At 46.6% G+C, this 18558-nt stretch overlaps 1 protein-coding gene across 2 annotated transcripts in view; it reads right to left on the bottom strand.

Moving 5' to 3' along the window:
* EEF2K (eukaryotic elongation factor 2 kinase) overlaps positions 1–17180 on the bottom strand; it is a 70998-nt gene extending 53818 nt beyond the window's left edge. The window contains exon 1 of one of the 2 annotated variants that reach the window (XM_055562453.1): positions 16846–17180. The gene's annotated coding sequence lies outside the window, so the exon portion shown is untranslated. Of the gene's footprint in view, positions 1–16087; positions 16815–16845 lie in introns of those variants that run through there. The other variant, XM_055562454.1, reaches the window with a different exon arrangement.
* Between the last annotated feature and the right edge of the window lie 1378 nt (positions 17181–18558).

Here is an 18558-nt window from a genome sequence, read left to right as displayed (position 1 = left end):
GCAGCGAGGAGCGTTTTAAAGGTACACACACCCCTCCACCCAGTAATGCCACTTTGAAGCGCTCAGAGCTTCAAACAGAAAATAAATGCTTCTTAAGTCACAAGGCTGAGCTTTTCAGAACATAAATTACATCAAACCATTTTTCTGCCTAACACCCTGCAGCAGCTTCTCTTCACATTCTTAACAAAACCCAAATGCCTTTTAAGGCTACAAGGCCTGTGTTGGGCTGGCCCCTGTCCACTTCCCCTCCGGCCTTGGTGGCTCTCCCAGCCTATGGGCTTTTTCTTTGTGTTCTGTGAGTACTGGGCGCCCATTCCCATCTCAGGGCCTGGGTACTTGCTGTCCCCTGTGCCTGGAAAACCTTCCCAATCTTCCCACTGTGGGTCTTTCTTATCATTTGGATCCCAGTTCAAAAGTCACCTTTCCAGAGACATCTTTTCTGATTCAAGTCAAAGAACCTCTCTCAAACACACATCCAGTACTCTCAACCACATCACCCCATTCCATTTTCTTCAGAGATTTCCCCAAGCTGAAATCCTCTTATTTACTTCTTTATCATCTGTAGCCCTGGTGCCTTAAATAGTGCCTGGCACAGAGCAGGACCTTGGCACACGTCCCCGGAACGGATGAGTGGTCTGAAGAAGTGTTCTCCACAGCATAATTAGTAACAGCAAAAAAAGGGAAGAGCCCACAATGACCATCAATGGAGGCCTGTTACATAAACTAGTTTTTCTACACCATGGAGTACTATGTGACTGTTACCAAGAAAAAGGAATATAGATATACAAAGCGTCCAAAGACTGTCAAGAAAGAGTTCAGCAACACTGTAGGATACAAAAACCAACAGTATTTCTATGCACTAGCGATGAAAACTCAAAAATGAAATCAAGAAAACAATTTCATCTATAATAGCATCAAAAAGAATAAAAACTTGGCTAGGGAATTCCTTGGCAGTCCAGTGGTTAGGACCCCATGCTTCCATGGCAGGAGGCATGGTTTGTTTTGATCCCTGGTCAGGGAACTAAGATTCCAGAAGGCACTCAGCCAAAAAATTAAACAAAAAAACCCGACAAACAAAATAAGTACAGGACTTGAAGAGTGAAAAACAAAACACGTCAGAGAAATGAAAAAAGACTGAAGTAAGTGTAAAGACATCCTGTGTTCATAGATCAGAAAATTTAACATAGCTAAGTTTGAAATACTCCCCAAATTGATCTACAAATTCAACCCAATCACTATCAAAATTCCAGTGCCTTTATTGAATAACAGACTGGTCTTAAAGTTCATATGGAAATTCATGGGGCCCAGAATAACCAAAAGTATCTTGTAAAAGTTGCAAGAATCATACTTTCTGAATTCAAAGCTAAAGCTAAAGTAATTAAGACAGTAGTGGCAAGAGGACGGACACGGAGATCAACGGAATAGAATTTAGAGTCCGAAAATGAACATTTACAGCCAACTGATTTTTGAAAGGGGTGCTAAGAGAATTCAATGGGGGAAGAATTATCTATCCATTAGGACTTTTTTCATTTTTGCTACACCACGTGGCGCGTGGGATCTTAGTTTCGCAATCAGCAGTGGAACCCACATCCCCTACGTTGTAAGCAGAGAGTCTTGACGACCGGACCATCAGGGACGTCCCAAGAATACTCTTTTCAACAAATGGTGACAGACCAAGTGAATATACACATGCAAAAGGATGAAGCTGAACTCCTTCCTTACATTATACAGATTAACTCAAAATGGATCAAAGGCTTAAATATAAGAGCCAAAACTTTGGGAAGAAAACACAGGAGAAAATCTTTGCAAAGCTGAGTTAGGCAAAGCCTTAGGACACTAAAATTACAAGCAACAAAAGAATAGATACGTTGGACATCATCAAAATTAAAAACGTTTGCGCTTCAATGGACAGCACCAAGAAAGCGGAGGGACAGCTCACATATTGGAAAAAAAATTTTGGAAATCGTATGTCTGATATGGGACTATGACTCATACTATTGTTGTTGAGTCGCTAAGCTGTGTCCAACTCCTTTGTGACTCCACAGACTGTAACCTGCCAGGCTCCTCTGCCCATGGAATTTTCCAGACAAGAATACTGGGGAAGGTTGCCATTTCCTTCTCTAGGGGATCTTCCCGACTCAGGTATCAAACCCCGTGTCTCCTGCAATGCAGATGGATTCTTTACCACTGAGCCACCTGGGAAGCACCAGGACTCATACTACTTAACAATAAAAAGAAAAATAACCCAAATAAAAATGGGCAAAAGATTTGAATACACATTTCTCTAAAGAAAATACACATGGCCAATAAACACATGAAAAGATGCTTAACATCATTAGCCATTAGGGAAATACAAATAAAAGTCACACGCAGTAGGACAGTCCAGTGGTTAGGCCTCCAGACTTCCACTGGAGGGGGCAAGGGTTCAACTGTTGGTCAGGGAACTGAGATCTCACAAACTGTAGGGTGCAGCAGTCAAAAAAAAAAAAATTTTTTTTTTAATGCAAAGTGACAAGTTTTGGTGAGGATGTGGAGAAACTGGAAACCCTCATACACTGTTAATGGGAATGTAAAATGTTGCAGTCACTTTAGAAAACAGTCTGGCAATTTCTCAAAAAGTTAAAACACAGAATTACCACTTGCTCCAGCAATTATGTCTATGTGCTAAGTTGCTCATGCACGACTCTTTGCAACCTTATGGATTAAAGCCAGCCAGGCTCCTCTGTCCATGGGATTTTTCAGGCAAGAATACTGGAATGGGTTGCCATCCCCTCCTCCAGGGGATCTTCCTGACCCAGGGATCAAACTCATGTCTCCTGCATCGGCAGGAAGGTTCTTTACCACTAGCACCACCTGGGAAGCCCTGCAGCAACTATACTCCAAGGTATAATATACACAAGAGAAATGAAAACAGGTCCACAACAAGAACTTGTGACATGTGTTTCACAGCAGTATTATACGAAATAGCCAAAAGGGAAAACAACCCAAATACCCATTAACTGATGAACAGATAAATAAAATGTGGTCTATCTATACAACAGAACCCTATTCAGCCAGGAAAAGGAATGAAGCACTGATGATACTACGTGAAAGAAGACACTTCAAAAAAAGACGATAAATTGAATGATTCCATTTACAGAAAAATTCCAGAGAAGGCAAATCTATAAGAAAGTGGTCGCCCAAGGATGGGAGAGGGGCGAGTTGGGAGGAAATGGGGAACAATCTCAAAAGGGTTTCTTTTGCATTGATGAAAATGTTCTAAAATTGATTGTGTTGGTTGCATCACTCTAAATAGATTTAAAACCACTGAACTGTACACTGTAAATAGGTGGGCAGGAAGGTTTGTGAATTATATTTCAATAAAACTAAAAGTTAAAAAAATAAAAAAAAATAAGATAAACAAGAAAAACCATTACATTTAAAAAGCAAGTTGCAGAAGAACAGTTACATTATGGTGACCCTATCCGTGCTAAAAAAAAAAAAAAGGTACATTTGTAGCTCTGTTAAAACTTCCCTGAAGGGCCCATAAGAGCATTACCAGCACTGGGATGGGCAGTGGGACTGGGAGCTGGGGGTGGAGGAAAAGTTTTTAACATTTTGTACACTTCTATACTGTTTTAACTTTTTATAAAGCTGGGTTGCTTTCAATATAAAATATAAATAAGTGAAAGACAAAAAAAATTTTTTAGATCAAGTCAGTAATTCCAGTTCTTCTTAACAGCTCTTCCCATTAGCAGGCAGGCTTATTGACCTCAGGCTTCAGCACTCTTTCTTTCTTTTTTTTAAAAAAAGAGGCTTACTTAAATTTATTTTTATTCATTTATTTTTTGGCTGCCCCGCACTGCACCTGTGATCTCAGTTCCCTAAGGAGGGATCAGACCTGTGCCCCCTGCCATGGAAGCACAGATTTTTTAACCACTGGATCGCCAGGGAAGTTCCCTTCAGCACTTTCTTGACAGTCATAACAGAAAGAAATATATTTATAATCTAACCCAGTGCGTACCTATAAAATGTAAGTTAAAATGTCAGGAAACTGTACTTAGCCTTACTCTGTACAATGCACTCTGCTATTTTCTATTCTTCTTGTTTTGCTTTTTTCTTTCTTTTTTACACTTTATCCTTAACGCACCACCCACACTGATTTCTCAACTCAGTTTGAAAATTGCTGCTCTGGGTGTCAACTGCCAAGTCTGTCTCTGATCCTCTGGGCAAGACAGTCACTGCCTGGATCCGATGCCAGAGCCACCTGATCCTGCTTGTTACCAAAATCGTCCCCAGGCCCTGTGCCCACTTCTCTCCACCCTCGGCCACTCCCAGCCCCAAGGCCTACTCTGCCCTGGTCAGCCCTTGGCCACGGTCCCTGCTGACCAAGACAGATGGTTGCCTGGGGCTGCACCCAGCCAGGCCACTGGCCTCTGGGGCCACACCCGTGCCAGGGGAGGGGCCAGAACCACAGCTTCAGCTTCAGACTGCCAGGCAGTGTAGCCCAGCAGTTAAGAGCCCGGGCTCAGAAGCCAGCCTGCCAAGGGTGCAAATTCCAGCTGTGTTGCTGGCGACCTGGACTACGTTAGTTCATCTCACTAACTCCCCCATCCGTGAGGGGAGCTGAGTGGGAAAATGGCCAAACTGAGGTTCCACGGTAGTTCACAGGGAAATTCAGACCAGCACCCCAGCCCTTGGCCACGTCCTACCGCCGATCTGACCTTTTCCTCAGTCCTGGGAAACAAAATGAGCTGCAGACAAGCAGCTGTGACCCTAGCTGGCACAGTGCCTTGTACTCGGCAGGCACTTGATAACGGATTCCAGAACTGAGCGAGGGGGGTCTGTTTTAAGGCTGTTCGGTGATCAGAAATTTGCTCTTAAGGCAGCTGTGGCAACGCCTGCCACCTGCCCCCCAACAGCTCTTCTCTCCTTAATAACAGAACCATGGCTTTTCAGCCAAGCATGTGGCCACTCAAAACAAAGTCTACATTTCCCAGATTCCTTTGCAATTAGGGGTGACCATGTCACCAAGTTCTGGCCAAGGGGATATGAGCAGAAGGGCTGTATGCAACTTTAGGGAAGGGTTTTTAAATTTTATTTTATTCAAGTACAGTTGATTTACAATGTTGTGTCAATTTCTGCTGCACAGCAAAGTGATTCAGTTATATATAAAAATTCTTCTTCATATTCTTGTCACAGGATATTGAATATAGTTCCGTGTGCTACACAGTAAGACTTGCCTGGTGGTCCAGGGGGGTTAAGACTCTGCATTCCCAATGCAGAGGGCCTAGATCAGGGAACCAGATCCCATACGCCACAACTAAGACCCAGCACAGCCAGATAAATAAATAAATATTTTTTAAAAACATTAGGAGAAACTATCACAACATTGTTAATCGGCTATACCCCAACACAAAATAAAAAGTTAAAAATAAATAAACAAATAAAAATTTTAAGAGAGGAAATATACCTTTCTGCTCTCTCTCCTTCCTGCTGGCTGGAATGCAGGTATGATGGCTGGAGCCCAAGCAGCTAAATTTATCCATGAGAAGGAAGCCATGTGCTGAGGATGGCAGAGTCATGACATAGAGAGAGCCTGGAACAGCATAATCTTACATCATGGGGAGCATAATTATCCTGGACTCACAATCTTCAGAATTTGCTATCTAAACTTATGTAACATATTATAGTTTTCTTTTTTTCCTACAAGTGGCTAATTCTATCTGGTCCAGGAGCCCCTTCTCTTCCCTGTCATAAAAAGTCACATCATATCTCTTATGACAAACGGATGCCTGGGGAGGTCAGCCTGGGAAAACTGTGGTCTCAGTCCAGAGTCCTAACGTGGTAGCTGCTTCCACATCTGCCCATAAAGACTGAGCCCCTGGAGGATGGTGGATTCCTGTAAACAAGCAAGGAGCCCTCACTGGCCCATAACTCAGCCTCACGATGCCTGTTTCAACACCTACCCTCCTAGGAATCTCCATCAAACCTGGGCTTTGTTTGGCCCACAAAAGGCTTCTGTGTGAGCAGAGAGACTGAGACCAGGAGCAGAACCTTGGTTCCCAAGACATCAGGATTCTCAAGAAGCTCTCCTCTGCCCTCACTCAGACATCCACATCTTTCCTTCCTAGTTTGTGACACATCCTGGGAAAATACTTCTATGAAGAGGCAGCTGAGCAGAGCTCTGAGTCGGGCCTAAGTTCAAGTCCCATCTCTGCCACTTCTTAGCTGTGTGACCTTACCTCCTGGCCTCAGGGTTCTCACTGTAACCTGGGATGCAGAGCTGCACTCACCCCTCCGACTTGACAGTGCCAGCACAGAGCAAGCATTAAGGCTATAATTACCATCATCATTTTTATTACCATCACTAAACAGGGCCGAGTCCTGGGTCCCAGCCAGACTGGTGACCTGGATGCCTGGTTAGCAGCCAGGCCAAGCTTCTTCAGGGGGCCTCAGGGAGCAAGCTATCTTAGGCTCTGACCGCCGAACCACTGCTCACTGTGTCCTGCCATAAAGGGCTTCTCTGGCAGCCACAGGGGAGGAAATGATGACTGCAATGCCTAGGTCAAGTCCCATGGGCCAGGCCACAGTGACACCAGCCCTCCCTGGGGCTCCCCTCACCCGCTGGAGCTGACTTCCTGCTGTAGAAATGAGCTGGAATCTCCCACCTGCCACTCCTGGGAGCCAGCACCCCAGAGCCAACATGGGCCATGCTGAGCTGCCAGGATACCCACTAGTACATGCCCAACACAGCAGAACTCACCAGTCCTTAACTGAACCACAGTGGACCGGGTGACTTGTGGGTCACCTCATGTCATACACCTGTTTCTGTTTGGGGATCTGCTTGTCCCCAGCTCTCAGGTCATGTGGTTGGGGTTGGGGATTCAGCCCCAGGTAACGGGGTATGTCACATGACCCTGCTAAGCCCATCACAGCGTGCATGTGCTGTTCAAAGTGACTGACTCAGGGATGGACATGTGACTCAAGTCAAACCACTATGGCCCAATCCCAGGTAAGCCTGGGGCTTTTGCTTGAGCAACTAAAAGAGAAGATCAATCATTTCCTGCAGCATGTTAATCTGAGACAACGGCTGAGGTCATCAGAGAACATCTGGTTGACATTTGGTGAAGAGCAGAACAAGAGATGCAGAGAAAAATGAATAGTGATGATACCATTTGAGATCCTGAATCCAAACATCCTTGAAGCCAAACTGCCTGCCTGAACTTCTGGATTATATGACACAATAAACCCTTGCCCTCTGGGGCATGTGGGGGCCAATCTGGTTGAGTACACATAGGTTTTGTGTCATCTGCAACATGAAAAGTCCAAAACCCAACCAGGACTTAGGGTCACTGTATGTTATTTACACATAATTTAAAAAAATCTTTCATTAAAGCACTGGAGAAGGAAATGGCAATCCACTCCGGTATTCTTGCCTGGAAAATTTCATGGAAAGAGGAACCTGAAGGGCTACAGTCCACGGGGTCGCAAAGAGTTGGATATAACCAAGGACTCACACCCAGCTTAAAGCACAGAGTTAAAAGCAACACCCCTTTCCTATGAGGGCCACTGTGTATGAGCACACAGGTTAGGTATGCTCAGCTCTAGTGAACAACCTGTGCAGCAGTACATGGGCAGCTCTGCTTCCCACCTCCAGGGGCAGCCACTTCCAATTTTCTAGACGTGACTCTTAGTAGATAACAGCATATCTCTAAGTAATAGGCTTTCTCTGTTATTTCTTAATTTTAATTATTTATTTTTGGCTTCACTGGGTCTTCGTTGCTGTGCATAGGCTTTCTCCAGCTGCAGTATGTGGGTTTCTCATTGCGGTGGCTTCTCTGGGTGCAGAGCACAGGTTCTATGGCACATGGACTTCAGTGGTTGTGGTGCACAGGATTAATTACCCTGTGGCATGTGGGATCTTCCCCGTCCAGGGATCGAACCTGTGTGCCCTGCCTGAGCAGGCAGATTCTTAACCACTGGATCACTAGGGAAGTCCTCTCGGTTATTTGTTATCTACTGATTTTCTGAAATGACAAATGAAACTGAAGTTCCACTTCCCCTCATTACTTCCCTCCTCCATTCCGCACTCCCAGACTGGTAGGTCTTCTGCTGCTTCCTTTAGATACCATGCCAAGAACTCTCTTTTTTAAAATATTATGAGTATAGTTGATTTACAATATCATGTTAGTTTCAGGTACACAGCAAAGTGATTCAGTTGTAATATGTATTCTTTTTCTGATTCCTTTCCATTATAGGTTATCACAAGATACTGAATGCAGTTTCCTGTGCTACACACTAAAATCCCTGTAGTTTAGCTAGTTTATATATAGTAGGGTGTATCTGTTAATCCTAAATCCCTAATTTATCCCTTCCTTCCCTTTCCTCTTTGGTAAGTGTGTTTTCTATGTGAGCTTATTTCTGTTTTGTAAATAAGTTCATTTGTATCTTTATTTTAGATTCTACCTATAAGTGATTTCATATCATATTTGTCTTGCTCTGTCTGACTTACTTCACTTAGTATGATGATTTCTAGTTCTATCCAGGAGCTCTCTGTCTTATCCCACCAACCAGAAGGAACGATGGGTTTCTCATGAGTTCATCTTACCCTAGACAGATGTGGTTTTTATGCGGCAAATGAGTGATAAGAAAGCAGAAGAGGCCTTTGCTCCCATTGGCCACAAAAATGCACAATGTTTACTGAACTAAGACAGACAAGTAACACATGTGGACAGCTTGCTGTGTCCAAGGCACCGTGCTAAGCTCTCAATGTGGACTCTCCCTTCTGGCAATGACAGGTGACACTGGGCAGAGAAATGACTGCCCATCTCCGACAGGGCCACTCCAAGGAGGGAAACTGAGCAGACCCAGGCTGCCCTGGACTGCTCCTGGCTTGTTCCAAGGATGTCCTGGGCTCTAGCTTGAGTTCTCGGTTTCCTTCAAACAAGAAACAGAAACTTATCTTGGTGCATTCCCGTGTTCACTGCAGCGTTATTCACGATAGCCAAGGTATGGAAACATACCTAGGTGTCTGACACATGAATGGATAAAGAAAATGTGGTATATCTATTTGTTGTTGTTGTTCAGTCGCTAAGTCGTATCTGGCTCTTTGTAACCCCACGGACTGCAGCATGTCAGGCCTCCCTGTCCCTCACTAGCTCCTGGAGTTTGCCTAAGTTCATGTATTATGTACACAATGGGATATTACTCAGTCTTAAAAAAGAAGGAAATCCTGTCATTTGCAATAACATGGATAACTAGGAGGACATTATGTTAAGTGAAACAAGCCAGACACACAAAAATATTGTATGATCTCACTTACACGTGGAGTCTGTAAAAGCCGAACTCAGAGAAGAAGAGAGTAGAGTGGTGGTTGCCAGGGGCTGGGGGTGGGGTGGCGGAAGTGGAAAGAGAATGTCAAAGGCCACAAAGTTTCAGTTATACGATGAACTGAGGCCTGGAGATCTAGTGTACAGCCTGGTGACTATAGTTAATAATACTGAACTGTGTACTTGAAATTTGCTTAAGAGAGTAAATCTTAACTGTTCTCTCACACACACACACACAAAACCAAAATAAAACAAATGGTAACTATATGAGATTATCGATGCATTAATTAGGTTGATTGTGGTAACCATTTCACAAATATATGTATATTAATTCATCACATTGTATACCTTACTGCTACTACTAAGTCACTTCAGTTGTGTCTGACTCTGTGCGACCCCATAGACGGCAGCCCACCAGGCTCCCCTGTCCCTGGGATTCTCCAGGCAAGAACACTGGAGTGGGCTGCCATTTCCTTCTCCAATGCATGAAAGTGAAAAGTGAAAGTGAAGTCCCTCAGTGGTGTCCGACCCTCAGCGACCCCCATGGACTGCAGCCTACCAGGCTCCTCCATCCATGGGATTTTCCAGGCAAGAGTACTGGAGTGGGGTGCCACTGCCTTCTCCGATTGTATACCTTAAATATGTACAATTGTTATTTGTTAATTATACCTCATAAAGCTGGTGAAAGGCACATAGGGTGCTCAACATCACTAATTGTTGGAGTGTGTGTGCTTAGTCACTCAGTCATGTCCAATCCTTTGCAACCCTATGGACTGTAGCCCACCAGGCTCCTCTGCCCATGGGATTCTCCAGGCAAGAATACTGGAGTGGGTTGCCATGCCCTCCTCCAGGGGATCTTCCCAACCCAGGGTTGAACTCGCGTCTGCCAGGTCTCCTACACTGCAGGTGGATTCTTTACCCACTGAGCTACCTGAGAAGCCCAATCACTGGAGAAACGTAAATAAAAACAACAATGAGGGACTTTTCCAGTGGTCCAGTGGATAAGAATCCACCTCCAATGCGGGGAACGTGGGTTTGATCCCCGGTCAGAGAACCAAGATCCCACATGCCACAGGGCAACACAGCTCACCAGCCACAACTAAGACCCAACACAGACAAATAAATAAATAAATATGTTTTTAAAAACCCATAATGAGATACCACCTCACACCTGTCAGGATGGCTGTCATCAAAAAGCTTACAGATAAAAATGTTGGCAAGGATGTGGAGAAAAGGTACACTTTTGTGTGGGAATTTAATCGGTGAAGCCACCAATTACAAATTTGTAAGTATGTAATACAGTATAGACTGTATAAATATGGAATATAGTATAAAAGCTAAAAATGGAACTGTAATAGGATCTAGCAATTCCACTCCTGGGTATATATCCAAAAAAAAAAGAAAACAATTCTAAAAGATACAAGGATCCAATGTTCAACATTCACAGCAGCACTGTTTACAACAGCCTAGATATGGAAGCACCCTGTGTCCATCAACAGATGAACTGATAAATAAGATGTTGTGTGTGTGTGTGTGTGTGTGTGTATAGTGGTGCTGGTTTAGTTTCTAAGTCAAGTCCAATTCTTGTGATTCCATGGACTGTAGCCCACCAGGCTCCTCTGTCCAGAGGATTTTCCAGACAAGCATACTGGAGTGGGTTGCCACTTCCTTCTCCAGGGAATCTTTTCCACCCAGGGATCAAACCCAGGTATCCTGCATGGCAGGTGGATTCTTTGTACTGAGCTATCAGGGAAGCCTATATAAATATATAAAAACATACACATATATACAATGGAATATTACCCAGCCACCAAAAAGTAAGGAAATTCTGCCATTTGCAGTAATGTGGATGGACCTAGATATTATTATGCTTAGTGAACAAGTCAGAGAATACTGTATGTTAGCACTTATTTGTGGAATCTAAAAATATAACAAATGAATGTTTATAGCAAAACAGAAACAGACTCACAGACACAGAAAACACAGCGGGGAGAGGGTTAAAATGGAGAGGCACGTTAAAAGATCCAGACTACTATGTATAAACTAGAGAAACAACAAGGATATATTTACAGCACAGGGAATTATAGCCATTATCTTGTAATAACTTTCAATAGAGCATAGTCTATAAAAAACATTCAATTACTATGCTGTACACTTTAAACTAATATAATACTGTAAATCAACTATACTTCAATTTTAAAATAGTTGGAAAAAAAACAAAGCTCAGTGTTGTGCACAAGACCCTGCATTCTGCAGTCACAGGACCCAGCTTGAATCCTGGTTCCCCAGCTAGGAGCCCGAAGTGCTCATCAAATGCCTTTCCAGGCTGCATTTCATTTATTTGCTGGGGGTAGGGATGATAACAAAAGTGTCGTATCAGGAGTTACTAAGTCAAGCCTCCAGCTAAAAATTAGGTCAGTGTCTACCATATCCCCGGCATACGGTTGGTATTCATAAATAAACAGTTATTAAAACTATCTCAAGAAAGAATACAGTTCATGTCAGAATGCCAGAGTAAAAGGACTGATTTACAGATGTCCCCACCCAAGAACCACTCACTATTCATGACCAAGTCCTCATGTCCCTGCCCTGCACCTGAAGGACCCTCTTTCTGGAATGCCTCTCCCAACTGCTGCCAAATCCTTCTGTTCCCTTCAAAATCCAGCTCAAATTTTTACCCTCTCGAGAAAGACTTCTCTGGGTTTCCATTATACCCAGAAACCCAAAAGTCTATTCGTGGGCAGACTAATGCCCCCCTCCAACAAAGATATCCACACCCTAATTTCCAAAGCCTGCAAATATACTCCCTTATGTGGCAAAATCAACTTTGCAGGGAGGACTAAATGAAGGGTCTTGAGATGAAAGATTATCTGGGATTATCAAGTGAGTCTTTATAAAAAGGAGGCAGGAGTCAGAACAAGAGACGTGACAATGAAAAAGGAGTCATAGAGAAAGATTTGAAGATGCTATGCAGCTGGCCTGGAAGACAGGGGAAGGGAAGAGAGGGGAAGTTATGCCATGCTGGAGGCTTGTAGAAGCTGGAAAAGGCAGAGAAACAGATTTTCCCTGCAGTCTCCAGATAGAACATAGCCCTGCTTTTGAACTTGGCTATCCTGGCTTTTGAATTTCTCACCTCCAGAACCATAAGGAAAGAAATCTGTTGTTTTAAGGCACTAAATCTGTGGCAATTTGTTACAATAGCAACAGGAAACAAATACAGTCTAGACAGTAGGGCAATTTTGCCCTCTCAGGGGAACTTGGCAATGACTGGAGATACCTCTGGCTGTCACAAGATAGATCCCACTACAAAGAGCTGTCCAGCCAAACTGTCAATAGTCCTGAGGCTGAGAAACCCTGCTCTAGAATGACTCTGGTGGCATTCCAAGGAGACGTCCCCATCCACCTTCCCTCCTCTTCTCTTTTAAAAACACATCTCCATGCATACCAGAAAGAGACAGAGAAATCAGCTTACTCACTGACGAGAGCAGCAACCCACAGCTGAACCCAGGAAGACAAGTCAACATTCACTCTGCTAAGGCTCATAAAAACATCACTGCAATTCACTGTGCTTTGTTCATAGGAAGCCATTATGATTCAAAGGTTATTGTTTTAAAAACCAAAAATATGCCTTTTAGAATACAAAGCACAATATTGTAGGTATAGCTTCAATGAACAAAATGCACAAGAGGGCCTGAATTTTAATTTTTAATTATTTGCACCCTTCTCATGTTCCCAGGACACTCTGTACTCTTGGTGGGTCAGACCAGAGAGACAGCGTGTCTCACTTCTCAGGGCAACTCTGTGTTTACATAGCCTCTCCGTGCCCAGACCATGTGAGTGTCTGGAGCAAAAGGGGCCGTGTCTTAGTCCTTCTAGTTCCTAGCCCCGAGTACAATGTCTGGCACACACAAGGTTCCCTAGAAATGCAGAGTGCATGAACGAATGAGTAACTGGAGAAAAGTGGGCCATTTCTGCAGATATAATGGGCATTGTAGGCATGGAGGAATAGAGAGACTATCAGGTTACAATTACAAGCCATCTAGGGTTTACTTAGCCAGGAGACACAGCTGAGTATGTGGGAAAACCCAAGTGGGAAAGCCTGAATCATGGGGAGGCCCTCAAAAAGCAGCCAAGACCAGGATTGGGCCCAACAAGCTTTGGAGATGAATGGATCTGGGTTCAAGTCCAGGCTATGCCACTACTAGCCAAGTGCAGTTGGGCAAATTACCTAACCTCTCTGAAACTCAGCTTTCTCATCTGCATAATTCACTCATCTATCAAAGTGGGGCAGTGTGAGCAAGGTGGAGAAGAGGTGAGAGAGCTGGTCTGTGGCACAGAAGCCAGCTGTCCACTGTGTTTTGCGCACCCCTGCCCAAATCCTTTTGCATCTAGGTGAGGCCAGGGGGCTACGTGGAATGTGGACAGAAGTAACTTGCGCTGCTATCAGGCCCATCCCATCCCTGAGGCCCGTTTTCGGCACCCTGGTCAGCCTCCCCTGCACTGCAATCCTGTCCTGAGACACGTAGCCCAGAACAGAGTCACAGCTTTCCAGCACCACGCACAAAGCTCCTGCTCCATCACTCCTCTCAGCCCCCTGGAGAGCAAGGGTTCCCCGCTCCCTGGGCTCACCCACACGGTGCCATCTGTTTGGCACACGGCCTAGCCTGCTCTCCCTACCCATTCCCGAGCCAATTCTGCTCATCCCTCAGGTCTCAGGTTAGATAGATGTCACCTCCTCCAGGAAGCCTCGCTGGAGCTCCAGGAGTTTGGCACCATTAGCTTCATCCTACAGATGAGGAAACTGAGGAACAGAGAGGTGAACTGTCTTGCCCCAAATCCTGCGGCTAGAAGGCAGGGGAGGTGGGTTTGCAGCCACTGCAGATCCATCCAGGGTTTTGCTCAGCCCTGACTTGCTAAACCACTTTTAAACTGTGATTCCTGGGACAACTAGCAGGTCCCACTTTGTGCTTGTCACATGTGCAAATTCTGGGGCCCCCTCCCAGTCCTACTCAAGTAAACTCTGGGGGTGGGCCCGGCAAGCCATGTTTAAACAATTCCTCCAGGTGGTGTGGATATGCACCAAAATTCAAGAACCACTGGCCCAGAGACATGTTCTCAGTTGAGCCTCCTGCATTTTGGCCACTTCCTGTGGAATCCTTGTGAGGTCTAGAAAGTGTCCCAGCTGGAGAACTGAACATTGTCTGCCCTCTGATTTTCTAGCCATCTGAAATGCTTCTCTGGGTGTTCCGCAACCCTGGGTCTTTGGGGAACAAGAGACTGTCTTCTACTTTATCATCAAGCCTGTTAGTGACACTTCTTCCTTTGTTTGAAGCCTGCTTCTTGTGCCCATCAGCCTTGGTGGCAGGAGTATAATTCAGCAACACTTGAAGGGCCAAGCCACTTTTATCCTACAGTGAGCACTATAGCCACTTTCTTCTAGAATATTCTCAGTTCACTGGGGTTACATCTGCAGCTTCTTGATCAGCAGAACTGATCTCCTCAGCACAAAAATGTTTATTTTTAAATCAGTCCAGCAAGCCACTATTACATTGAATGCGGTACTGGTCATCAACACTTCCTGTATCAGCTTTAAGAATCAGACCAGAAAGAGTAAATCTTAAGAGAATGAGCCTGGACAAATCCAAGTTTCTGCTGGTGACCCTCAGCTTTCTTCCACACTGCTCTCTGTGTCCTGGCACCTAGATGTCAACCCTGCCAAAGACTGGACCAGATTTCTTTGGGGGAATCTGATCAGTGTGAGAAAAAGGGCCTAAAGACACTCCCCTGTGGAACACCAGATCACCCCGAGGGGAAAGCCGCAACCAAGAAGCCCCTCTCATACCCACCAACTTTTCACAGGGCTTCCTGAAGCCCCAGTTTCTTCAGCAGATAGTCACAGACCACCAGAGAGGTGGAAAGGAGAGCTCCTGTCAATCAGAGGCCCAGCCTCCTTCCAGGCTGTGGCTCTGCCCTCTGCCAGGCCCTCACAGTCCTCTCAACTCTGCGGGTAAATGGGAGAACGGGGGAGGTTTTTAGGGTCCAGCCTTGGGGAGACACACACTATCTCTGCTCACATTCCAACAAGCCCAAACTTAGTCATGTGGCCCAACAAATTGTAAGGGAGCCCACGAAATGCAACCAGGATGATATCCCAGGAAGAGGAGGACATGGTGACCAACAGCCATCTCTGCCACATAATACATTAAAAATGTTTTAAGATCATATCAGTGATACATCCTTAGTCAGCCAGAAAGTACTGTCCTGTCACCCAAAGCACACGTGCGCACACACACACACACACACACACACACACACACACACCACCCTGCTGCAAATCACAGAATGTACACAAGTGATCATATGTAAACAGATCATTTCAAGGGATCCTCAGACCCTGACTTCCTCTCTCCCCACCCCCTACAAAAGATAATTTGGGACAGCAGCCCACATCCTTTCTTGAAGAAGAACAGGAGAGGAGCTGGGATGGCAATCCCAACCATCATGTTACCCCTGAATCCCAGTAGCTGTATTGTATGTGTTGAATAAATGCCTGGAGTGAAAAATGAAAGGTGCTGTGGAGGCCAGGGAGAAGGACACCTAGGAAACTCTAAATCCCACCTCCTCCCACAGGCATCCTTTCCATCACCACCTCCAGGAAGCCTTCCCCAATGACCCCCCACAAGGCCTCCCCACCCCCCACGCCACACACAGGGCATTATCAGCTCCCACCTGCTTGCTCTGTATTCCTTCACTTAGCCCACCTTACTCATTAGTACCTGCTCTTAGATTATCCTGGGCCTCAGTTTCCTTCTCTGTAAAATCAGAGGGGTAGACAATTTCCTGGTTGAGCGGCCCCCAGGCAGCAGCTTCCAGGGCAGAGGTCCCAGAAGTCAGGCTCCCACAGAACTTCCCCTCCGGCAGACTAGCCACCTCCTCCCAGCAGCCCAGGTGTCTCACCCAGGGCGCAGCTGGGCGGGTTCCTCGCAACCCCCGAGGCCGGCGCAGCGGATCTAGGCCGGGACTCACCCGGGGAGGCCCCCGCCCCGCCACTCCGCATACTGATGCCCGGCCCCTTGGCGCACTTGTCGACTAGGCCTGCCAACACCCGAAACTCTCGCAGTCAACAGTGCAGCAAGGGTGCGTCGACACTGTCCCTGAGGTTCCTGGAACTGGGGCCTCTTGTTCGGGGGCCCAGGTGGGGGATGAGGCTTCGGGCCCCGCGGGGAAAGGAAGGCAGCCTTCCCCCACCTCTGCGGGCCCCGAGGCGCCCCAGGCGGAGGCCCCCAAGCTGCCTCCCCTACACCATCGAGTGCCAAGTATTTTCCCAATAGGCTCTGCCGTTAATCGGCACGACGCTCCCATTTTACAGAAGCAAACAGTGAAAGCCGAAGAGCTGAACCCTCACATTCTCCTTCCGCCTCGAGCCCCGCTTTTAAGCACCGGACCCTGAGCGCTCCGGGCGCCGGCGGCACCGGGGCGCGCAGGTTTGCAGCGCCGGATCCCGGCCCCCTTGACCAACCGCGGCCCCACCTACCTGCCTCGGGCGGACCGGCGCGGCAGCCGCTGCCCACGGCCGCGAGGATCCAGAGGAGCTGGCAGAGGCTCGTGGCCCGGTGCTCCAGGGTGCAGGGCGGGCGGGCCCCCCGAAAATGCCGGGGAGCGGCGAGCCGGGCGCGCGGGCCGGCGCTCCGGGGAGGCGGCGGTGGCCGCAGGAACGATCCCGGGGCGCGAGGGGTGCGCGGAGCCGCTGGAATGACCCCGGGGCGCTAGGGGAACGTTCCGAGGGCGACCATGAGAGGAGCTGGGGCAGCTGCAGCGGCAGCGCGGCTTGCGGGAGGCGGATCCCCACACTGGCAGAGCTGGGGCTGGGGCCGGAGGCGGCGGGCCGGGGCGGGGCCGCGGCGCTCACGTGGCCGCCCCCAGCGGCCGCCCAGGCTCCTTCTGCCGCCGCGTGGACCTCCCGGCGCTGCGTCTGCGGCTCACTAGCCCGCTGAATACAGAGCTTCCGGATCTAACGCCTGGGGCGGGCCTGGCCACCTACTGCAAAGGGGCCCCCCCTCCCAGCGGGTAATTTGAGGGGGGGCAGCTAACCCCTTGCTCTCGTACCGCACCCTCCGGTTCTCCATCCGCTGCCTGTCTAGTTCCTGTATTCGAATCCTTTCCAAAATCAGTAATGATCCTATCTCATTGTACGTCTCTTAAAATATTTTTTTAATCAGAAATCGCTTTTTGTCTGATCTCTGCTTTGCAAAAACTTAGGCATGTATGACTATGGCAATTGTTTGTGTAATTATTTGTATAGTACGTTGCTGTAGTCCTCTTAGCAACGGCTAAGAGGCATCTGCGTGCGTGCTAAGTTGCTTCAGTTGTATCCGACTCTGTGTGACCCTATGGACTGTAGCTCGCCAGGCTCTTCTGTCCATGGGATTCTCCAGGCAAGAATACAGGAGTGGGTTGTCATGCTCTCCACCAGGGGATCCTTCCCGGCCTGGCACCTAGCAAGTGCTTACCTGGGAAATGAACGAATAAATATGGAAAAGTATAACGAAAAAAAGGAAATAAAACTAATGATAACCACTGTGAACAAGTTCATATTATATTCTTCCTATTTTCCTAGTGAAATTTTAGAATTTCATAACTCTTAAATTTAGAATTAAGACTTCACTGGCTGTCCAGTGGTTCAGACTCTGGGCTTCCACTGCAGGGGGCACAGAAAAAAAGAAATAACAGTGATATGTATCAAGCGTTTTTTCTCATACTATCTTCATGTCAACCTTTGTAGCTGTACTGTACAGATCATAAAACTGAGGCTTATAGAGATACACTTGCCCAGAAGATTTCCAAGGTAGGAGCCCCAGGCAAACACAGAGAAACAAGTGTATGCAGGCAGGCCAGAAACACAGAGACAGGGTTATCTAGGTATGATTGTGGGAGTGTTTACATTTTTCCTAACAAGAGTGGACTCTTACCTATTTCTCCTATCCATTCAACACTAGGTTGTAAATATGTTTCTGTGGTCAAGGGCTACCTGTCATTTGCAATGCCTTTTTGATGAGCCTTTTTGGAGTTGTGATCAGATCAGATCAGATCAGTCGCTCAGTCGTGTCTGACTCTTTGCGACCCCGTGAATCCCAGCACGCCAGGCCTCCCTGTCCATCACCAACTCCCGGAGTTCACTCAGACTCACGTCCGTCGAGTCAGTGTAGAACTGATATTTACAGGACATTCACTTTGTGTCAGGCAGTGT

This window comes from Bubalus kerabau, chromosome 23, assembly GCF_029407905.1.
Source record: "Bubalus kerabau isolate K-KA32 ecotype Philippines breed swamp buffalo chromosome 23, PCC_UOA_SB_1v2, whole genome shotgun sequence".
Classification (NCBI taxonomy): domain Eukaryota; kingdom Metazoa; phylum Chordata; class Mammalia; order Artiodactyla; family Bovidae; genus Bubalus; species Bubalus kerabau.
This window is presented reverse-complemented; position numbering and strand designations above follow the sequence as displayed.